The sequence below is a fragment of the Oreochromis aureus genome, linkage group 22 (assembly GCF_013358895.1).
Source record: "Oreochromis aureus strain Israel breed Guangdong linkage group 22, ZZ_aureus, whole genome shotgun sequence".
NCBI classification, from domain to species: domain Eukaryota; kingdom Metazoa; phylum Chordata; class Actinopteri; order Cichliformes; family Cichlidae; genus Oreochromis; species Oreochromis aureus.
The window spans coordinates 33,508,727-33,532,493 of NC_052962.1; the positions used below are offsets into that span (position 1 = coordinate 33,508,727).

General features: G+C 37.2%; 1 pseudogene; it reads right to left on the reverse strand.

Moving 5' to 3' along the window:
* LOC116315497 lies at positions 1-22,971 on the reverse strand (annotated as a pseudogene).
* Between the last annotated feature and the right edge of the window lie 796 nt (positions 22,972-23,767).

Here is a 23,767-nt window from a genome sequence, read left to right on the forward strand (position 1 = left end):
TTATTCAGTAGTAACAGTTGCTATTCTTGGATTCCAAACAAAAACTTTGGTGAGAATGTTCTTCTTGAAATCAGAGACCTGAAACACACGCTCATATTTGCTCCAGTCTTCTGGTCTAACTGATAAAACATTCAGATCATCACTCATCTGGAAGCTCCCATCATTGTTGGGGAGGGTCTCTCTGTGGGGCACAACTTCATCAATCTCCTCTCCATCTTTCCTCCAGAACATCACGGCTCTGTCTGGGTAGAAACCTGTAGCGTGGCAGCTGACTGGAGAGGAGGGAGTCCTCTGGAGGAGAGACACTGAAGGAGGAACTGGAGAGAGGGAGCAGGGCTCGCAAAATTTCGAAATCCCTGGTAGCCCTTCGGGCAGGGACTCTTCAGTTTTTGGTAGCCCAAAATAAATTTAAGTAGCCCGAATAAAAAAGGGAGCAATTTTTTATGTTTTGTTTCCTGTTTTGTTTCCGTTACAATATTATACTTCAATGTATAATATTGTAACGGAAACAAAACATTAATCAAAAAATTGTTGAAACACAAATTACAACATTGTATAAAAATTACGATCATCAACTCAAACACTTGGTTCTAATTGAACAGAAATTTCTATGAACTTGTCAGAACTGTACAACAGGAATCAGTCTGTGTCAGATCCTAAATTTGAAATTTCCACTGAAGTCACGGGTAAGAGGCAAGTGGAACCAAGATCTAGGCCATTTGCTTTTTGAAGTTTGCAAAGACTGCTAAATTTTGCCAGTGGTAGTTCACTCTTTGCAACACAGTACGCTGTTCTGAACAGATTTTTCAGGTTGATTTTTAGTATGTTATTTGCAGACTGAGCAATAATGCATTTCTTGCATTTCTCATGGGTTCTAATGGGGGCCTTTCTTAAAATTACTGGTCCCAGTAACACAGGCGCTTGTCGACTCAGAAATCGAGGGAAAAACAACAACACACCCGGCAGAACATTATGTTATTTACACGGGTGCACATAAGTGGTCCGCATGTGCGCATTTGCTGTCAAAATAAAAGACGCGCACCAGATAAGAAGTTGCAACGCACGTTTCCGTCCATATAAAAGGCACTGTTTTTGTCCGCTACCCACTAGCTCGATAGCGAGCCGCTGTGCTAGGCTCACTAGAGCCCGTGAGAACACCGGACTCCCAGCAAGTCGTTTTCAAACCCACCGCCGTCTTTCGCTACTCAGGTTAAACATAAGTCACTTAGATAACTTAAAAATGTTATTGTTTGGCTTTTTTAGTATTTTATTTGTTCCTGAGTAAATCGGTTTGGCTGAGATTAAAGTTATAGTTTTTACACAGCTGAATAAACGTCAAGCAGACAACTGATTATCAGAAGTGTGAGATGCTGGAGAATACACTCTGGTGTCATGTTATATTTTAGATAGCAAGGAGTTTTTTAAACGTCACTGAAACAATCTGCAAATTTCATTAAAATTTAATAAACTATCATCTTGTCTTTATTTTTAGTTAGCACATACCTTAAACACTTAAAGCTGTAAGTTAATGATAGTTATATAAGAGCAGATGTATGCTGGTGCAATAAACTGTACTTTTTACGTCCAATGGATGCATGATCTGATTAGTCGACTAATCGCAAAAATAATCGGTGACTAGTCGACTATCAAAAGAATCGTTTGTGGCAGCCCTAGATGAAAAACATGGCTGCAGCGGTAGAAAATAACTGACATGAACTCAAAGATGTGAAAATCAAAACTAAATCTGTAATTCAAAACAGAGTGAGTGCCACCAGCTTATTAGCAGCTGGATACCGATGTATTATAGCACAATCTAAACTAAATGCAACTTTAGAAACATGGAGATATTATCAGTAACTACTGCATGAATTGAAATTCTGAACTCATGAATGCACTAAATGAAAACACATGGGTTCAGTTCATGTAAAATCATTCTTTTAATCACAAACATTAATATAAAATAATGTAAATCCACCCATCCACTAGCAGCTGAAGCTAAAAGAAAAGTTGGAGAATACACTGTTTGGAAAACGCTGAAGAACTCTTTCGGTTCCTCTCCTTACAGGGCCCAACAGCAGATTATCTACCTCAGTCTCACCTCTCTGTCACACCAACCCTCTGCTTGTCCTTCACTACATCCATGAGGCTCCTCTGTGGTCTTCCTCTTCTCCTTCTGCCTGGCAGCTTCACATTTAACATCCTTCATCTTAAAATCTCCTCTATCCCTCCTGTGCACACGTCCAAACCATTTCAGCTTCGCCTCTTTAGCTTCATCTCCAAACTGCCCTGCCTGAGCTGAGCTACCCCTCTGAGGCATTCATTTTTAATTTTGTCCATTCTGAACATCTTAACATCTTCAGCTTTGCCTCCTGTCTTTTCGTTAATGCCACTGTCTGCAAACCATACATCATAGCATGTCTCACTGCCAGTTTGTAAACCTTCTCTTTCAGTCTTGCTGTTATGCTCCTGATACTCGTCTCCACCCACTCCACTCTGCCTCTTTCTACCTGCCTCCCACTCATTCACACATGTATATTCTGTTGTGTTTTAACAGAGTTTCATTCCTCTTTTCCTGAGAGCACATCTCCACCTCTCCAGGCTCTCTTCCACTTGCTCTCACTAGAGATCACAACATTATTTGCAAATATCCCAACCCACAGAGACTCCTGCCTGGCTCCATCTGTCATATGATCTATCGTACACTCTATCTGGATCCACAAAGACACAGAGCAACTTGTTCTGAGCATTTTCTTCTTCTTATGGCTTTACTTTTCCTCCCTGGTTTCACCTGTGTCCAATCAGCTCTGTGTGTGCATGCAGTCGTGTCTCTTCCTCTGACAGTTGTCAGTTTGTCTGTTTTGAGATTCGAGCCAGTAGTCGACTCCATAGTCTTTGTTCTTTTCTAGATTCTTTTTTTGGCAGCAGTTTGTTCTGATCAGCTTTCATCAGAGCTCCTGTTTTCTCAGTTCAGGTCTGCATTTGAGTTTGTTTTGTTGTTGTTGTTGTTTAACCTTGACATTTTTTCTGCCCATGCAAATAACTGATTATCAGTTATGAATATCTAACTTTTTCAGAGAAGCCCCTTACCTACAAATAAAGGATAAAAACTACCCAGTGGATAGATATCCATAGACTTAGTGTAGAACTATAAAGAATATATGTTATAATGTTAAAACTGGAGAAAACCACGAGTGTCCATAATGCTGTGTGTGCTGGTCACCTGGTCTTGATTGTTAGAACACTATAAGTAACATCGCACCACAAATTTCTGTTTCCTTATTTGTGTCTTGTGTCAAACTTACTGATAAAAATGTGAAACTATAATTGTCCATAAAATGTAGCAGTACAGCAGTGTTTGCACACAGCTTCTTTCATTCACCTTCAAAATCATTAAATGCAAAATTAGCCTCAAAGCTTTGTCCTTTAAAAGATAACTGTGTTGTTAGAAAGAAAACTCAACATAAAATAAACACCACTGCATTCATGAGGTCATGTGATTCTACCTGTTCTCTGCAGGGAGCTGTTCCCACCGTCCAAAAACATCTTCTGCCGCTCTGGACAGATGTCAGTCAGGAAGACTTCATTAATCTTTGTTTTATTACTGTCAGCATCACAGCTCTGTTTGGTAGCGTCAGCCTTCAGTGAAGCCCATCACAGTGTCTTCAGATCTAGTCCAATAAAGCCAGACTTCAAAAAGCCAGACTTCTCTCGGTGCTTTCCTCATATTCACAGCCACTTCTAGTCTGTAAGATGGAAAAACTTGGAACGAGAGAGAGAGAGGGACTGAACTATGATACATATATTAATCTAAAAGACTAAAATTTTGAACAATTCTGTAAATGCATTGTTTGTCATGCTTTTTAAGAGAAGTTGATATTAGTAAAGTCTGATCATTCCTGGTCTCATCTGAGAAGCACAACATTAGAACTTTAAATCTTTAACATTTAGCAAAACAGTTTTCCTTAGGTGTATCTCATGGTTTATAATAATCAGACAGAAGGTATATAAGAAAAAATAAATAAATACCGCAGCCTTCACTTTGGTTGAAGTGCTGTTTCAAACTAATAATCCGCGCTCTGTAGGCGCTTGGCTGAATGTTAAAGCACTCACGTTTGTGCCTCTTCAAGTAAACTGCCTCGACGCCATCAACCACAGCAACACCCACAAACTGTGAGACCTTTGGGACTCCAGCAGATCCAGTGAAGTAATTTATCAGCGAGTGTTTCACTGTGAAACAAGCATTTTAATATTTTAAAAGATTAGATAAATAAAATATCCAAAAAATATGAAAAATATAACTCCTGTAGTTATTTTTTAGTTATTTCAAGTGTGAGCAAAGACCAACTGTGAGAGAAGATTAGCAATAAAAACTACGTTTAAATCTATAAGAAGAGGATTCGGTTATTATTCCTGAACGTGGGTGTGGAAATTCAGTTAGCAAAGGTCAGACTAACACAACGTTAAAGTAAACGCGCTGCAGATGTGAAAAGCTTTTGGAGATCAGAGATTCAAAAAGTTTTATTACCTACAGATGAAACAGACAAAAAAAAAGAAGCCGCGAGAATAAAGTCATCCTGTCCGCATCTTGTAGTTACTGTGAGAATAACTGTTGATCTTGTTTACTCTCGATACCGTTACCGGAAACCCGTTAGGTTCAGTGCGTGTGGGATAAGGGCGTCTTCCTTTCACGGGAAAAGTCCTAATTATATAGACACATATACATTTATAAGTGTAGGTTGTTTTCTCTCTTTTATCCTGTCGCTGACATACATGCTAAGCGACGAGCGTGCATAAAATTGTTTCTTAAAATGTAGTATCAGTTCAGCACTTTTTTCTTCATAAATAAATGATATCATTGTTTTGGTTTTTAAAAATGTAATTTAACATGAATATATAATAGGCAAAAATTGAAAAGACGGTTACATTCCCCTTATAATAAAAAAATAGATGATTCGTGGACAATAATGTTTCATAATAATAATAATAATAATAATAATAATGTTTTCGGCTGAGAATTACACTAAAGACTGAAGACTGGACTTAAAGTGAAACGTTTAGTTATCTGTTGGCAGGTAATCCACAAAGGTAAAAACATAAAGTCCAAATACGAATTATTGAATCATGTTCCCCCCCCCTGCACCTTTCCTCAGTTAAACTACTGGAACAGTGCACAACAGCAAACGTATGACATTTTCTTCTTAGTGCCTCATCCTCTCTGCTGCTCAAAGCAGGACTTACCAGTCTTCCTCTTTGCTATTCCCATTTATTTAGGAATTAACTTTCTGATTTTACACCCTGAATTATTTTCCCGTGAAAGATTTATGTTACAATACTGCCACAAACTTCACACACGTAATAATTATCTTGCTTGTTAAATTTCTCAAGTCTGTTATGTCACAAATCCACGCTCCTGTGGAACTCTCTCAGGTCTGAACCACCTGACCTTTGAAATCGCTGTTGCCATCTCCCCTTAACACATACGTGCACTGATGCCTCTACACCACAGAGCGCTCCTTTTATTTACACCTATTTCCTCATGTCAGTTGAGCTCTACTTTTCTGCATGGATTATCTATTATATTTCACTTTTCAGCCAAAACGTCCAGTTCAGATCCAGTGTCTATTACCCTGAAAGTGATGATATCTTTAACAAACCTCCATGACTCCTGGAGGATCTGTTTCCTCATTCTAACTGAAAATGAGTTGCTTCAAAAAAGGACCACTGGCAATCAAGCTTCTAGCATTCCATCATTGGTTATATCCTTATTCCCACTCACCCAGACTTTGTCACTTCCCGATAGAGTCATTTTTTATTTATTTATTTTGTCAGATAGATATAGAAACAATCAAGCCACTCATTTTCTTAACCTTTTATGAGAGGAGGTACACTTGTTTGATAAGCACTCTCATGGCTATCTGCACTCTCATGCAAGGGCGTAGATTTGGCATGGACGGAAGGGACATGTCCCCACCAATAATTTGATTTCTTCGAGTAAAGAAAAACAAAACCGATAGAAAGAAAAAAAAACGATCTGTCAACGTCTCATTCACCCAGCGGTGCAGAAAGAGTTAAATTCCGTTCTCTACTGGAGTCCTACCTCATGTGACAAATATGTCCAATGTGATTGGCTGTGCCTTTCGGGGAGCTCTGTTTAGTTTTAGCAGCGGCAAGCCTGCGCTGTGAGGACCTGCAAGGAGGAGAGGAGGAGAGGGGGATGACAGCACAAAGGAAGAACCTGGATATAAGAAAGTATTTTTCAAAGAAACCTGTAAGTCACTTAAAGCCAAGTTCACTCATAATATGTGTCCGTCATAATAACGTTACAGGCTATGCTAGGCTTTGGCCCACATCAGTCTAAAATTGTATGTAACCATGAATAACGTGTTTTGGAAACTAACTGCTCAACATGCAGCACTATTAGTTATCTCAGTCTCAGAGTAGCATTTCTAATTTTGAGTGAAACTGTCAGAGAAAACGGCAGCCTCGAGTAAGCCAGGATATTAGTTTACAGAGGCTGTTAAAATTATATGTCTAACGTTAAAATGTTGGTGACAAAATATTACATCCTAATGGTACTGACATATTCATAGGGTTAATTTTTGAGACAAAATATCATGAGGTAGTCATGATTTTGCAAATATTCCACCTTGTAGTGCAGTTTGCACAAATTGTTTTAAAAATGCACTCGCCCTACAAACATTACTGATAAATCAAGATCTGCACAAATTGACAGAAAAACTGAAGCAGCTACCCGTTTTGTTCTTATTGTCATGTATGTGCTATTTGTCAGGTGACAGAAGAACCAACACAAAGCTCAGAGAGTAATGGTGACACAAGATCACAGGTGAAATTGGATGATGACTTGATGGTTCATGACTGTATTTGAGGCACATGTGTGACTGCATGTATTTGGAATGTCTCACTGTTATTTATCAGGTGACAGAGGCAGCTCTGCCATGTTGTACTTGGACAGAGGTGAAGAGGCGAGGTCACAGGTGACTGACTGATGATGTGGTGCTATAGATTAACTAGTATTTATTATCATGACAATTGTTAGGCTGCTGATGTAAATTGATTCATTAGTGTATATTTGACAAAGAATCTGAATTGACATGTCTCACTTTTTATATGGCACGAATCAATGTGTTATTTTATCAGGTGGCAATATGTCCTAGTGCAGTCAGAGGGGAAGAGCCAGGGCCAAAGGTGAGGCACATCAAGCACATAATAATAATTTTGAACTGAGGATAAAACACAGGTGCTGAGGATGAAAGAAGCTTCAGTGCTCTCAGAAGACTAAAAATATGGCTAAGGTTAACAATGACTCAAATGAGATTAAACAATGCTGCTGTATGCCATGTCCACCAGGAGAGACTGGACAGTATAGATGTAAAACCAATATGCCAGCAGTTTATCTCAGTTAACGAGAGGAGAAGGCATGTGTTTGGCTCCTTCACACAGTGGACATTGGGTTGTTGTGTGGGGCACCAGTAGTCCATGTCTGTTGCTGTAACAGTAGTTCATGTTTAGAATAAAAAATCCCAGCTCACTGAGTTGATCGGGGCAATAGTGTGCCTAAAATGTTGCATAATTTTGCTGAGAGATCTTTTACTTTGTGGTAATCTTAGATGAGTAGTTTTATGGACAAAAACTACCAGGTAAGTGTTCCCTTAGTGGTAATGTATAAGAGATGTTGGTGTAGTACAACTGAAGTAATGTTGTTAGGTCCTTAAAGTCATATTCTTTTATTGTCATGACTGTATTTTTATTTTTGTATGATACCTGATTTATATGGAATATGGCTCAAATAAACTAAAGTCTTAAATACTTAAGTAATTTAACATTATATAATTCAAATATAAAACTATGAATTGGAATTTTAAATGGTTTAAAAGCATGTAGAATAGGATATGTAGGCAAGTATATTTCTCCTTCTTTTATCAAGAATCAAAGACAAAAAGGGAAAAAAAAAAGAAACAGGGCAGGGTTCGATGGTTGAATCATCCATCCCCACCAACGCCAAAACCAAATCTACGCCCTTGCTCTCATGACTATGTCTTTTGGGAAGGTGATCTTTTGTACAGTTTGCAAATGTTACTAAAAACATTCTTGGTTGAGAGAAAAAGTTCCAGACGTAACATAGATGTGGTTTTAACACATGAGATAAGAAACAACTCATCAAGACAGTTGACAAAGTAGCAAACTTTATGCACCAAATCAAGTGTTAAATCTTTTTACACTTTTTTTTTTTTAACAGAAACCTGTCAAATCTCTCTCTCTCACAGTCTCTTTTTTAGGAAATACAAATTCATTTACAAAAGAAAAATAAAAAAGAAATCAACAAGTGAATGCAAAATGTGTACTTGTTTTTTTTAAATAAATACAGTATCTTAATAGTTCCATAACTGAATTATGCAGGTCTGTTATGCAGCCTCAATGAGTTTCTTGTGATAGACTGTGCCGTTTCAGGAATTCATTAATAAGTTACTTCTCTCCAAAATATCTAACTGCTGTTCAGTTAATTGTGTTGTTAACTTTTTATTTGCCACTGACATGTCACAGATCTGGCCTAAGCATACATTTTTCTCAGTTACTTTGAAATGTGTTTTCAAATATTTATCAGTTTTCAGAGTTTTTAAGAAATTTTTCAACAACTGCCAGAATTGTTTTGAGGTTTTGATGGAATCTGACAACTGACTCAACAGTGACACCTACTGGCCTCTGTTATCATTGCCAGATCTTGATGATGTTCCATGTAACATGAATTTTAATCTAAATAGAATTAAAGATTATAAATAGAATTTATAATGTTTTAACTTTACTTCACTCACTATGTAACTGTATTACACTCATTATCTGGGAGTAGATGTCCAGTTTGATCTTCACACTGTTAAACAAAGCTATTCCATGTCGGTGGGTTTTATTTTCAAAAGCATGTTTGTCTGATGGACAATGGATGGACCTCAGTGTCTCTTTATGTTAGAAAACCAAACAATTCTCAGCATTTTTAAACTACACAATGGTCAACAGAAAACAGCAGTGTGTGTGTGTGTGTGGATGTGTTTGTGTGTGTGTGTGTGTGTGTGATTCATAAAGAAATAGACACATAGCACCTCTTGCTACGTTTGTAATACCATTAAAAATGAATTGTTTAACTGAGAATATAACTCCATGAAGGAAACAGTTTCAACTTTAAAATTTCTATTTAATAGCAGTGTTGAAAGAAAAAACTTAATAAATTAAATAAAATGTAAGTATTTTACCTCATTTTATTTTATTACTTTTTTTGTTGTGTGTTAATAAAAGCCAGGTCTCCAGTTATAAAAAATATATTGTAAGAAACCAATGTGATGAAGGAGGTGGTTACGTTATTGACCTTCTCTGCTGAATAAATGAATAACCAAAATGGTGAAAGTAAATTATTTATAGACATTACAGTTAAAATATAGTGAAACATGAAAACTGTTTGACTTGAATGACTGAACAATCCTTTGGATTATAACACAAAAAGAGAAAAATGGTTTTCCACAAAAACGTAAAGTTCACATAAACAAACTGTTTAAAAAACACCTTTTATGTGTTCGTTTAACTGGAGATTTGAACACTGTTTTCTGGGTCCAATATTTGTATATGTGGATCTTGTTTCAGTTTCTCCAACAGTTCAGCAGTGTTGCCAGGCACTGTTATTTCCAAAGAAGAAAAATCACTGGTTTTCTTTATAAAAAACATAAACTGTATATCACAGTAAAACAAGTTGTACTTACAAGGTGAACTTGAGTTTCTGCCTGAAATAAAAAGGAAAGAAATCATTTCAGGGATTTGTTCTACATTACAATCAAAGTTTCTGTTATATATATTCAAAAATAAAAGTGTCTAATATATACAATACCCAAAAAAATAATATAACTTAACCATGTACTGATAAACTCAGCTCCTTTGATTCTCTGACCTTTCCTCTTTTTGTAAACAGCAAATCCAACAACAGCAAAAAGGATGAGAAGAACTGGAACAACCACTGCAGCAATGATGGAGATCATCCTGTCAGAGGGATTCTCTGCTCGGTAAAAACAGACAAACAAGATCAAATCTGCAGATGAAGCAGGTTAGAATAAACATATTTACGAGTAATATTAAAATAAAGTAATATTTAAAATATCCTGGAAGAGTAGTTGTAAAACAGCTAACTGCTCATTTGGTCTGTTTTGAGTGTTTTGAATCTATCTGATAGTTTTCAGTTTGTTTAGGTAAATGAAAAGTAATTTGTCACATAATTGATACAAATCTATTACTTAAACTGACAGCATATCTTAAAAACATAGAAGCTTACATTTGGCTGTAAATATCTTCTAACCAGATATCTGGTGTGGATGGCTTTGCTGAAAAATCTCTGAGTCATTTTTGAACAGGATATATCCTTCAGTGTTCATATTAAATTAATAGGTAGTGTGTGCAATATTGCTAAAATGAGAAACATCTCTCTGAGTGATCCTAAAAAACTAGTTCATAGATTAAATACTTCTCAGCCGGATTACTGTCATTCATTGTTATCAATTTCCCTAAATATTTCCTAAAAAACTTAAAAATGCTACAGTGAGAATACTGACAGAGATGAGAAAGAGAAATAATATTTCTCTCATAACATACTCTTTATAGTATTTACAAGTAGAATGGGAGGCAGAGCCTTCAGCTTTCAGGCCCCTCTTCTGTGGAACCAGCTCTCAGTTTGGATTCAGGAGACAGACACTATCTCTGCTTTTGATAAAGCTTATAGTCAAGGCTAGATCAGGTGACTTTCTATACCTCCTTTAGTTATGCTGCTATAGGTTCAGATTGTTTCAGGACGTCATGTGATACACTGTGATGCACTGAGCATTTCCTCTTTACTCTTAACTCCCCACGTCTTTACATATCACTGTAACATGTCATCACATCGTTCTCCTCTTTCTACCTTAGTCTGTGATATATCTTTTTCATGCTCTCTTTTTTCTCTTCTTTTCTCTTTCCCTCACCCTAAACCAGTTGAGGCAGATAGCTGCCCCTCTCTAAGCCTGTTAAAATGTAGTTTTTCCTTCCTACTGTCATCAAGTGTTGCTTATAGACAGTAGTTTGATTGCTGGAGTTTTCTTCAGAATGCTGCAGGGTCTTTAACTAAAAGTATAAAGCACCTTGAGTTGACTTTTATTCTGATTTGGCGCTATGTAAATTAACCTGATTTGAAACTTTTGCAAAAATGGGTTTCTTAATAATAATAACAGCAACAGTTTATATTTACAATGAAAGAGAGAAAATGATTGTAATACATAATAATTAAAACAATTAAGACATTCATTTTCCCCACAGTGACAGCTGTTCCTCCTGGGATTAAATATAGGACAAAAAGGTCAAGCATTATATTCGAGACAGCAAACAAAATGTTTCTCTCACCTATGACAGGTATTGTTTTTCCACAGTTGGTTCTGATCACTTTTTTATCCAGTTTGGTGATGATGTCATCGCCGTCAGAGAGCTGAAACACAGTCGTATCTGCTCCAGTCTTCAGGTCTGACTGATGAAACATTCAGATCAACATTCATCTGGAAGGTCTCATCATTGTTGGGGAGGATCTCTCCAGGATCCACACCATCATGAATCTCCTCTCCATCTTTCCTCCAGAACATCTCGACTCTTTGAGGGTAGAAACCTGTAGCGTGGCAGCTGACTGGAGAGGACGAAGACTTCTGGAGGAGAGACACTGAGGGAAGAACTGGAGAAAAAGAAAGAGAAGAAAGTATCAAAAAGATTAAAAAAGGGTTTCATTTTTTCAAATCTGACAATGTTATAGCATCTTGATAACATCTAATAAATAATTGCAGACATTTATTTGACAAAAAATGACACATTAGAGCATCATCAATCAAAACTCTGTCCTACATACAAGACAAAAATGTATCTGGGAAAATTAAACAATAAATAGAAAAGAAAAAACAGTGTGATTGCTGATGCATGTCGTTTGAAAATTCTACTTGTGCCCGAAAATGTTTCTGATCAAACGTTAAATTGGAAGTGTTGATAAAATTTTACAGATGTACAGGAGATCCAGCCCAGTTTAAGTTACTTTCTAAATCATTAAATATGAAATCAGCTTAAACTTTTCTGCCATTTTCTTTTAAAAGAGACCTGTATTATTAAAAAACGATGCAACATAAAATAAATACCACAGCATCTATGAAGCTACATCTGGTTACGTGACTGTACCTGTTCTCTGCAGGGAACGTTTCCCACTTTCCAAAGACATCTTCAGCCACATTGGACAAGTCCTACTGAGGAACTTGACGGTGTATTTTATTCTATTTTCGTCAGTGTCCCATCTCTGTTTGGTAATGACAGCCTCTGGTTTCGGTGCGATCCACGTTAATGTCTTCATATCAAATTCAAGAAAGTCTTCTCCGTTGTAAGCATACCGTAAAAAGTTGATCATCTCGCCAGTGCTTTCATTCCATTCACAGCCACTTATACTCTGTAAAATGTGGATGCCTGAAGAAACAGAAAGAAAACAAAGACTGCAGTGAACTGCATTAATGTTGTTCAATGCATGAGGCACTGCTATTCTCCAAGATTTGGTTATTAATAGTTGAATAATTTAATCAACTGAAAAACATTGCAGATTTAAATTAATGTCTGGTTATTCGTGTTTAAAACAAAAAAGGTTTAGAAAGACAAGAGAAAGAAAATGATTCAGCAGAGGAGTCATCTTAGAAGAATGTGAAGATAGAGATATGTATATTTTCTTAAGATTGTTAGATATTATTATTAAAATAAGTAAAATTGAAATCTTAACATTTTTTAACACAAACTTTTGTATTTTTATGATGGTTTTAAGGTCTCAAATAAGAAAAAGGCCAACGAAATTATAACTTGAAATCTTTCATGATTAACAAAAAATGTTTTGTTATGAAGTCTTGTTTTGCTTTCGTATATCTAATGTTTTATAATGATCTGACATGAGGCATAACGGGAAATACTTTACCTCCAGGTTGGTTAAATTGCTGCTGTAAACCAAAAATCCAGGCTCGGAATAAGTTTGGCATATACACAGATGCAGTTAGTTAGAGTCACAAAACACTGTACAGTCAAAGACTTCAGCTGCTGAGAGTTGTTATCTAATATTTTCTTTACCCAGTCTTGTCTTGGTTCTAGTATTTTGTTCCTGCTGTCACAGTAACCCGCCTGAATGCCATCAAATACCATTTCACTCAAAAACTCTGATATGTTTGCGACTCCTGACGATCCAGTGGCCACATGCTTCAGTGAGTTTCACTGTGACGCAAACAATTTCTATTTATAGTTAAAAATGTGCAAACAATGTCAGCAGCCAAGCAGAGGTGTAGTCCACTCTGTTTGGACATGTGAGGATATAAACATATTCCTATGTAGGTTGATCATTTGAAATTCAGTTGTTACTTTAAGAATATTTCATGGATTAAATAAAGGCAAAATCAGTGTCAAAGCTGTCATCATGATGACAGCTAGTGTTCTAGTGAATTTAATACGGTCCAGTCAAAGCAAAAACTGCTGTTTGGTCTCATTAAAGAGATGCAGTGTCAGTTTTGTGAATGACAGGCCAAATTAGCATGATGATGCACTTCCATACATGCGCCTATGAGAGTGAAAAGTCTTTGAGTGCCCTACCAGCAGTATGCTAGTGCATATACACAGATGCAGTTAGTTTATTTCAATGATTGCATAGAAGAACAGCTCATATTAGTGGCTTAAATATTGACCAGATGAGGCCACGTGTCCAAACAAAATTAATACAGTGTAAGCGACAGTTTTACATGTTGTTCTCACTGAAAACGGAGTGGCAGGTAAGATGAATGAGAGAAGAAGAATGTTGCTGAAGAAAAATCAGCATGGTTTTTATACAGGTAAACTCAAAAATGTGTGAGGAAGGACTTATCCAGAGGAGAGCTGTATTATTACAAAAATTGTTATAACTTTTCCACTGTTAAACATAAAGTGTATATGTGTAACAGCTGTACTATAGAAGAACACAAGATATCAGATCTCTGTGTTAATGAAGATAATGTCTAATGTGTATAAATGTTTTTTTAGGCTATGGAACTTACTGAAGTCTACTTTACATATTTTAAGATTCAAACATTAAAATGAAACACAAACACAGTTTGTTGTTGTTGTTGTTGTTGTTGTTGTTGTTGTTGTTGTTTTTTAAGAAAAGCGGCAAAAAATAACTTTATTTCCTCGTTATCCTGAAAGCAGCATTGGTGACCATGAATTTGTTGGATGTTTCTTGTGAAAGCCTGACAGAGTACAAGGTTCAGATTCCTGCCCTCTCCTTCTATGTTGCATGTCCACCGATATGGGATTAATAACCTCCCATAAATTGAAACTGAAAAAAGAAGCTTTGAAGATTTAAATACGCCTAATTATTAATAAAAAATATGAATTGTAATATGGGAGAAATTTAATATTTCTCTATATAAATATTAGGGAACCAGAGTTCGGCAGCCTGTATATCTAGTATGTATTGTTTCTGTCAATGTAACATTTGGTGCAGTATTGTCAGCCTGCAGAAACGAGTGATCCAGTGAAAAATCACAATACAAACCCTTAATACTATTCAGGCCAGAATCAAATTCCCCTTACTGACATCACCATTTCTCCATTTGTGCTACTTAATTTAATACGAATGCAAATGACGTCAATTAAAAATAAATAAATAAATAAATAAATCAGTGTTTTTCCCAGTAGATTAATAAGAACACAGCCTGCTTTGATGGTGGACTTTTTCTGCTTTCCTGTGGAGGATTTAAAATGTCAGTTTTTGCATTCCTATGTATTATGACTTTATTCTGCACTACTTGCTTTCAATTTTTATATTCGACCACCAGAAGGCGCTACTTGTTTTTATTATTCATAGCATCTTGCACAACTCCACACTTTTTCACTGCATATCTTGCTACTGAAGAGAGAGAGAGAGAGTGTGTGTACATGTTTAGACATCTTTGTAACAACTGAAAATTTGAATGCTACTATACTTGTGGGGCCCAGCAGTCACTTATGGGGAAAAAATGCCTGTCCCCATAACTTTGAAGGCATGATGGAAGATTAAAATATGGTTTGAGTGTCAGGATCACAGTTAGGTTATGGTTAGGTTTAGCATTAGGAATTTATTTTTGATTGTTAGGGTAAACTGCTAGGGAAAGCATTATGTCAATGAGATGTCCTCACTATGAAAATGAGTGTGTGTTTGTGTGATTTCTAACTTCTATTAGAAAGCTACTCTCTGCATTACAAACTAGTTCAATATAATAAATTATGTTTTCGTTTTTCCTATTTGTTGTTCTTTTTTCCTATTTCCGTTGTGTTTTGTGTGCTTTTGCAGCGTTTTTCTTATTGCTGGTGTTTTCTGAAGTTGCCATCCGTTTGGCCTCCCAGGGCCACCGTGTATTCCTGTGTATTAGTGACACTGACCTGTTAGCATACTTGGTGCTTTGTTATAGTCCTATAATATTTTAATAATATTTAATATTTATAATATTTATGTCTTATTTTCTGTCTTTTATGTGAAGCACTTTGGTGTACTGTTGGTTTTTAAATGTGCTCTATAAATAAAGTTGTATTGTATTGTACTTTATGAATCTTATTATATATATTTTATAATTTATTAATAATGATAATAATATAAGCGAACAAGCACACTCATTCACATAAAGAGAGACAAAAGTGGCAAACAGAAAAGAAAAAGTATGCAAAATCACTGATATCAGCACTAACACGAACACTTTAAAACACTGATATCGATGTGAACACAATGTCGGGTTTTTGAACATCCCACTGTTCAAAGTGAACCCAAATTTTCTTCCATTTAAATTAAATTCAAATAATGGTTGGTCAGAGATGTGTCTCTTATAACAGGGTGCTGCTTATAAAAAATGCACGGCGCTAACGCGTTGACCAGTCCCACGCAAGGGGTGATCCACGCTAACTCGCTAACAGAGATTTGCCGCATTAATGCAGTTATGGCGTTAAAGTCATTTTAAAGAGATTCACGATGACAGCACTAGTTTTAACACAATGTGTTCTAATATTCAGCAGAATCAAACTTATGTCACAGACTGCCCTAAAATATCCTTCATAGTAGAGTTGCTGACGGGACGAGCGTCAACACAGGGACACAGGGGAACCTCGGCCGACCGACGGAAGTTTGAACCCTTGGAAGAGGGCTCTGCCCACAGTATGGCTGATGATGGACCACGAGAAGGCAGACAAAGAGGAGCAGGCCACACAGCTGGGACATGCCAGACTCAGACGCTCTGGTCGAAGAAACAAGGTGCCTGGCGGGTGAGTGTTTTGCCTGTGGGAAGAAGGGACATCTTGCTGATACCTGTCCCTCCCGGTTAAACCCACTGATCTTGTCCTGCTAAACTCACCCACAATTCACTATAGCTCACTTATGCAGCGTGATAGCCGACTCCAGGGCAGAACAGAGTTTTGTGTATGAGACGCTTGCTCAGAAGATGGATCTCCGGTTAGTTCCCCTTCCAGCAGTGTCTGCTTTGAATGGAACACGGCTAGTCGATGTCACCCATCGCACCCTGGAGATTCAGCTGACTCTTTCTGGCAATCATGTCGAAAAAAATCTGTCTGTTTTTGATAAATTCCACTTTATTTTTTTCTACACTAGACAGAAGCTCAGACAACAAAGTTTTTTAAATTTTCCGGAGTAGTTACGGCTTCAGTGCCTGATATTAGTGCTGACAAACTTATGTTTGCTTTTGCTTTAAACATTTATCTTCTGATATCATGTCCTTAATAGTCACATCTCTAGTAGTCATTTACAAGGTAATTGTATATATGATTTATGCAAAGTTCCCAGCAATTCCATTATCAAAAGTAACTTGATATTCTGCCCATTGGTGTAACAAACAGGATAGATGACAGTGCATCATCTGACCTCAGAGTTCAAATATCACCTCCTCAAAATACATGAAATCACACCAAGAATAACAACAGAGCTTACCATAATAGAAAAACTCCAGTACTTTATTCTATCTCTATATAAACCTTCATACAAGACATGTCAAGTGAACCAGCTTTGTTTTTATTACACAATGCTGCAACAGCACTTTGTGATTACTGCAAGTGCAAATGTCTAGTGGCTCTTGACTGATATTTACTATAATTTTCAAAACATAGTGGCTGTATTAATCCTTTAACGCGAATTTCACGAGTTGTGTTCTTCTCTTTGGTTTGGACTGTCAAAAATAATACCCCCCCATGGACAAAACTGAAAATTATTTAAACAAAAACAACAACAGAGAAAAATGAATTATTGAAGTCTAAATCATGTTTGTGTGATGATGGTTAGAAAGTGTATTCAATATAACAGAAACACACATAAGTATAACCACAGTTATGAAAAGTTGGAAGGTCCTGCAATGATATAAATGTTTCTATGAAATGTAAAAAAAGTCTAAATGTCTAAAGCAGGGGTCCCCAATCTCAGTCCACGAGGGCCGGTGTCCCTGCAGGTTTTAGATCTCACCCTGGGTCAACACACCTGAATCACATGATTAGCTCATTACCAGGCCTCTGGAGAACTTCAAGACATGTTGAGAAGGTAATTTATCCATTTAAATCAGCTGTGATGGATCAAGGACACATCTAAAACCTGCAGGGACACCGCCCTCGTGGACTGAGATTGGGGACCCTGGTCTAAAGTGACGGCTGTGCGCAGGCAGGAATAGGACCCAAAGTGCAGACAGTCTTAGACAAAAGGTTAAACTCAGATTTAGTGCTAGATGGCAAACAGAGAACTAGCAAAACTGGGAATACAATTAAACTGAAGACTACAATAACCTGAACTGGCAAACAGACACAACACACAGCAAGATGAGACCAGATCGCGACACGGACAGATGAAAACACAGGGCTTATATACACAGAGGGAGCAATCAGGGAATGAGCAACAGGAGGGAAACACAGCTGGGGCAAGTCAGGCCTAACGAAACAGGGGAAGCAAAACCAGATACATTAACATAAGACACGGACTTTCAAAGTAAAACAAGAAACAAAACACAGAGAAGCAAACTTGACAAGGGGATACAGCTGACAGGGGAGACAGCAACTAGAGAACACAGAGACATAAACCATAAGACAGAACTCAGAAAAAGAAACCAAAGACTAGAAATGATAAATAATATAATAAACTCAAACCTCTGGGTCAACGACCCAGGCATCCTAACAGTCACGGGGAGTCACACGAGCAGATTGTGTCTTGCAACCCACGAGGAAGTTAAAAAAAGGGAAAAAACACTCTGGAATTCATAAAAAAAAAAAAAAAAAAAAGATGTTTAGTTTGTGTGTGTGTTTTTTTTCTTAATTGTATTGATCTTTTTTAAAGTGATTTATATCTTTGTTATAAACAAAGTTGAAAACGAGGTTTGGATTCAGCTTAAAATACATAAAGCACAATTATAATTAAAAAGCCCGACAATTTTTTTTTTTTTAATTTCACTGTGCAAGCTGGATGATGAAACAGGCTGATGCTTTGGCACATCCAAGTGTATTGCACTCTTCATTCTAAAGACAATAAAACAAGCAAATCTTAACATTGTTTAAGCAGCATGTGTGAATTTAGAAACCACTTAAAAATCGCGTTTTTAACATATAAGGCTCCACATGGACAGACCTAGCTTAAATATCAGAGCTTTGGCGACCTTATCACTGAAGCGGGCCTTTCAGGTCCTCTACCCAGAGTCTCCTAACTATCATTCACTCTAATTTTCAAACCAAAGGTGTGTTTGAGCCTCCCTCACCCTCTCAGGTCCATGTTTGATTTAAACAACAGATGACTGCTTATAGGTTAGTGTTCCCTCAATCTTTTTTCCTTTCTTTTGGGCCATAGTTTACAACTGTTTACAGACTGTTGACATTACAAGTATAGATGTTGGAATGAGTGGCTGATTATGTGACTGTTTATGTCTCTAGGTCTATGTTTGTATAGTTTTAATCTGTTTAATCTGTGAAGCACTTTGTAACTCTGTGCCTTGAAAAAAAGCTATACAAAGTTATTTTTTTATTATTAATTAGAATAATAATAGTGATGGTGATAATAATGATCATAATAATAAATATTTCCACTAGCACACGCAGGACAATGAAAATAAGAAATACCCCTTAATTCAGTGTTTCACCTTGATATTTGTCAATCATGCACAGACCATTAAGTCCAGTAACACAAAGACATCCAGAGTGGAGTCTAGACTAGCCAACCAACAACTTAATGCAGTTTCAAGACACTTACTATGAATTTATAACGTAGGTTTGCTTTACATATCAATACATATACAATACTTACTGATTCCTAACTTAATGTTAAACAGTGTTGAAACAACAAGTCTAAGAAGAGCTTCTGTAATTACTGAGTTGTTAAGGTGTATTTAAAGACTACCAAAAACTCCTATTTTTCTCAACTTATTGCTGTTAATTCACATAACTCTCGTGTTTTGTATAATACCATAAATTCTGTGCTGAATGCAGAGGATCATGTTCTTTTGCAGTCTTCTGAGGTTATGTGTAATAAGTTTCTTAATTTCTTTGTGGATAAGGTTGCCAGTTTGAGACCCTCCACTTTATCTTCTGTTGACCCGGCTGTGCATGTTGCCTGTTTAAATTTGCTTCTACCCGAAGCAAATTGTTCTACCTGAACTAGAGAAGCTTGTGTTAACTGCTAAACCGTGTGGTTCTCCGAATGATGTTGCTCATCCCCGTTTTCTAAAAAAGGTGTTTCCTACTGTTGGACCACATATTCTGAACCTAATTAATACCAGCCTCTTGTCAGGTCAAGTACCAAGCGAGTTTAAGCATGCAGTTATTCATCCCCTACTTAAGAAGCCAGGCTCAGATATTTCAGTTATGTCAAACTTTAGCCCCATCTCTAAACTTCCTTTTCTGAGTAAGAAATGAACGATATTCTGGTAGCGACGGACTGTGGTGAACACGTAGTGCTTATACTACTAGATATGACTGCTGCATTCGACACAGTGGATCACGACCTGCTGATCTCTCGATTACAGCATTGTATGGGCATTTCTGGCTTGGCACTCCTGTGGATAAAATCATATCTCTCAAACAGGAGCTTCTGTGTTAAGTTGGGTTCGTCATCGTCCTCTGTGGCCCCTCTGCCATGGGGTGTACCACAGGGATCTATTCTTGGGCCATTACTGTTTTGGTTGTATCTCCTCCTCACCTGAAGAGCTCGATTACCAATCTTGGGTTAAAAATCGACTCTGCACTTACTTTTGATGGCCACGTGAATGGGGTGGTGACATCATCATTCTGTCAACTCAGACGTCTGTCAAAGGTTAAACCTTTTCTTTCAAGGCGTGATTTGGAGACTGTTATCCACGCTTTTATAACCTCACGCTTGGATTATTGCAACTCCCTTTTAATAGGGGTTGGACCGGGCACTCTGACACGCCTGCAACTAGTGCAGAATGCTGCGGCACGGTTTTTATCTGGTAGAAGGAAATTTGAGCACATTACTCCGGTTCTGGCCTCCCTGCGCTGGCTTCCAATTGAATTTAGGATTCATTTTAAAGTTCTTTAATTGGTTTTTAAATCCTTAAATGGTCTGGCACCTGCATATTTGTCTGATTTGCTGAAGCCCTATGTCCCCACTCGTTCGCTCCAGTCAGCTGAGCAGCTGTTGCTCTCAGTCCCCAAATCATGGCTGAAACTGAGAGGAGACCGAGCGTTCTCTATCGTGGCTCCAAAGCTTTGGAATAATCTTCCTCTTCACATTAGGCAATCGACATCAGTGCTGGTTTTTAAATCCAGGTTGAAAATGCATTTTTATTCACTGGCTTTTGACTCAGTGGTTTAATGACTTGTTTTTACTTATATTTTATTGTTTTTGCTATGTTTATTATTTTATCGTATTTATTATTCTTATTGTATCTCTTATATTTCTATTTTTCAGCACTTTGGTCAGTCTTGTGTGTTTTTAAAGTGCTATATAAATAAACTATGATGATGATGATATTTACAAATACCGGTTGCCTGTGGTGTTCCAGTTGTATTCTTTTTTAAGGGGATTTTGTTAAATTAATGATACAATCAGATAACACATCAGGATTACTTAAAGAGCCGAATGATTGGAAGTGCAACAAGACAACAGAAGTAAAGTTTCACTGATGGAAATTTTTCACATATACACAGAAACAATTCATCCATTTTCTTAACTTCTCATAAAAGGGTTTATGAGGGCTTGTAGAATGGTTTGATTATGACTATTGTCAAGAGATTTATTCTTAGACACTTCTTCAGCTGAGAAATCAGAGAGGAGAAACACACACTGCAGTTATTTACTTGCAAGCAAAGGCAGTCACAGAGCACTCGCACGAGAGTGAGAGCTCCGGGACACGTGCTCTGCCACTGCCCTGGTCTTTATTTATACACAGAAAAGTAATACAACAGTGAATACATTTGTTCAGTGGAATGTTGATACGTGAGCGTGTGTGTGTGTGTGTGTGTGTGTGTGTGTGTGTGTGTGTGTGTGTGTGTGTGTGTGTGTGTGTGTGTGTGTGTGTGAGAGTGAAGCGGCTCCTTTTCGCGGTACAGTGAAACTGCTTGTTCAGCTCTATCGCTGTGGGAAAGAACTGATAAGAAAGAGGCAGAACAAGTCTTAAAAATGAAGAATAGTCTAAGTCATCAAAAGGTTATTATGCAGTATTCTATCATATCTAAACTTATATCATTAAAAGCTTATACTGACTACTAAGTACAATTTTCTAATGACAGCTATCATCTAGAGAACTAAAGGAGAAAAATCTTTTGAGAGAAATATATTTAGTAGAGCTGGAAAATCAATGCCAAGGTGCACTGAAGCTTTTCTTGCAGCACATAGTAAACCAACACCTTACTGAGATACAGTGGGCATTTACTGTAGATTTTGAAGCATTAAAATCCATCCTACCTTTTAAAGGAATCTATTTTTTAATATGGTCTGCCTATTGTAATACATAATCAAATACATAATTGGATACATACTGGAAATACGTTATCTGTTTTATGAACAGATTTTTTTCTTTAAAACCTTCAGTTATAGTAGGCACTCTGTCAATATCCACTTGCATTCAATTCAGTTCAGTTTTATTTGTATGGCACCAACAGTTTCCCCAAGGTGCTTTATATTGCATGGTAAAGACCCCACAATAATACAGAAAAACCCCAACAATCAGATGACCCCAATGGTGTCCTTGGCAGCAGTGGGAAGGAAAAACTGCCTTTTAACAGGAAAACACCTGCAGCAGAACCATCTGCTCTGACCAGGTTGGGGTGAGGGGAGGTAAACAAGACAAAGAGATGTTGTGGAGGAGGGCAAGAGATGAATAATAAAAATGAATAATACAGACACATACATATATTACATCTGATGAACCCCGGAGAGTCCTGTGATTGTCCATGTGTTCTCTGGATTCAGAGTTCAGAGCTGGTGTCAGGAGCTGTAAGATCCAGAACATACTGTTAGTCCACTGATCTTGAGCTGGATTCTGTCTATAAAAATAACTGGTACAGTACAAAAGCACATTATATTAGAAGTAAATAGTTTTCCTTTTTTAAGGGTTTTTATACTTGGCTCTAAATTCATTTTAAGCAGCTGGTGACTGGACATCCACCTTGAAGGCAGTCACCTGCATGTGTTAACTGACTAACAGATTTCTCACCTTCATTTCTTAATTCAGTTTTCCTCCAGTTGGTTCTGATCACTGATTTATTCAGTCTGGTGATGATGTCATCCTCACTATCAGAGAGCTGGAACACACAGTCGTATCTACACCAGTCTTCAGGTGTGACTGATGAAATGTTCAGGTCAACTCTCATCTGGAAGGTCCCATCATGATTGGATAGGATCTCTTTGTGGTCCACATACTCATGGATCTCCTCTCCATCTTTCCTCCAGAACATCATGGCTCTGTTAGGATAGAAACCTGTTGCGTGGCAGCTGACTGGAGAGGAGGGAGTCTTCTGGAGAAGAGACACTGAGGGAAGAACTGGACAAAGATGTATTTTAAATAATGAAATTATTCAATTATAATTAAAATATGTATTTTTCAGATATATTTTCCTGTGGAAAATGAAAAAAGAATGTTAGTTTACCTTTTCTATTCAGAAAATGTTTTGCATAGTTCAAAGGTATCTTCATCCCATCAGGGCACATATTTTTTATAAATTACTTCAGTAAACTATTTTTGGCGATGTTTCCATTCCACTTTTGTTTGGTGATTTCAGCCTCCACATTTGAAGTGATCCATGTCCCAGTCTCAAGGTCAAAGGCAATGAAGTCTTCTCCATTATATCCAAATAGATTAAAACCATTAATCTTTTTGGTCTCATCGTCCCATTCACAGGCCAAAATCTGCTGGATAAGGTGGGCACCTGAAGGAGTAACAAGGTTGAACTAAACCAGAATGAGATTCAGGATCCCTCCTATTATAAGTGCTATTATATCTTCTTCTTTTTTTTTTTTTTTTAACCTGTCCCGTTTGTCTCTTTTGCCATCAGAATTATTGTCTAAAGGTGAAGAAAGATACCCAACGTATTTACTTTACCAAATGGACCATCCCAGCCTTGCCGTAATGGTCTATTTGATTCACCTTTAATTGTTTATTTTATTTTCACTTGCTGAATACGGGACAGACTTGACTGGGGAAAGAAAGGGAGAAAGAAAGAGGGAAAGAAAAACAGCTGAGAAGAGGGATGG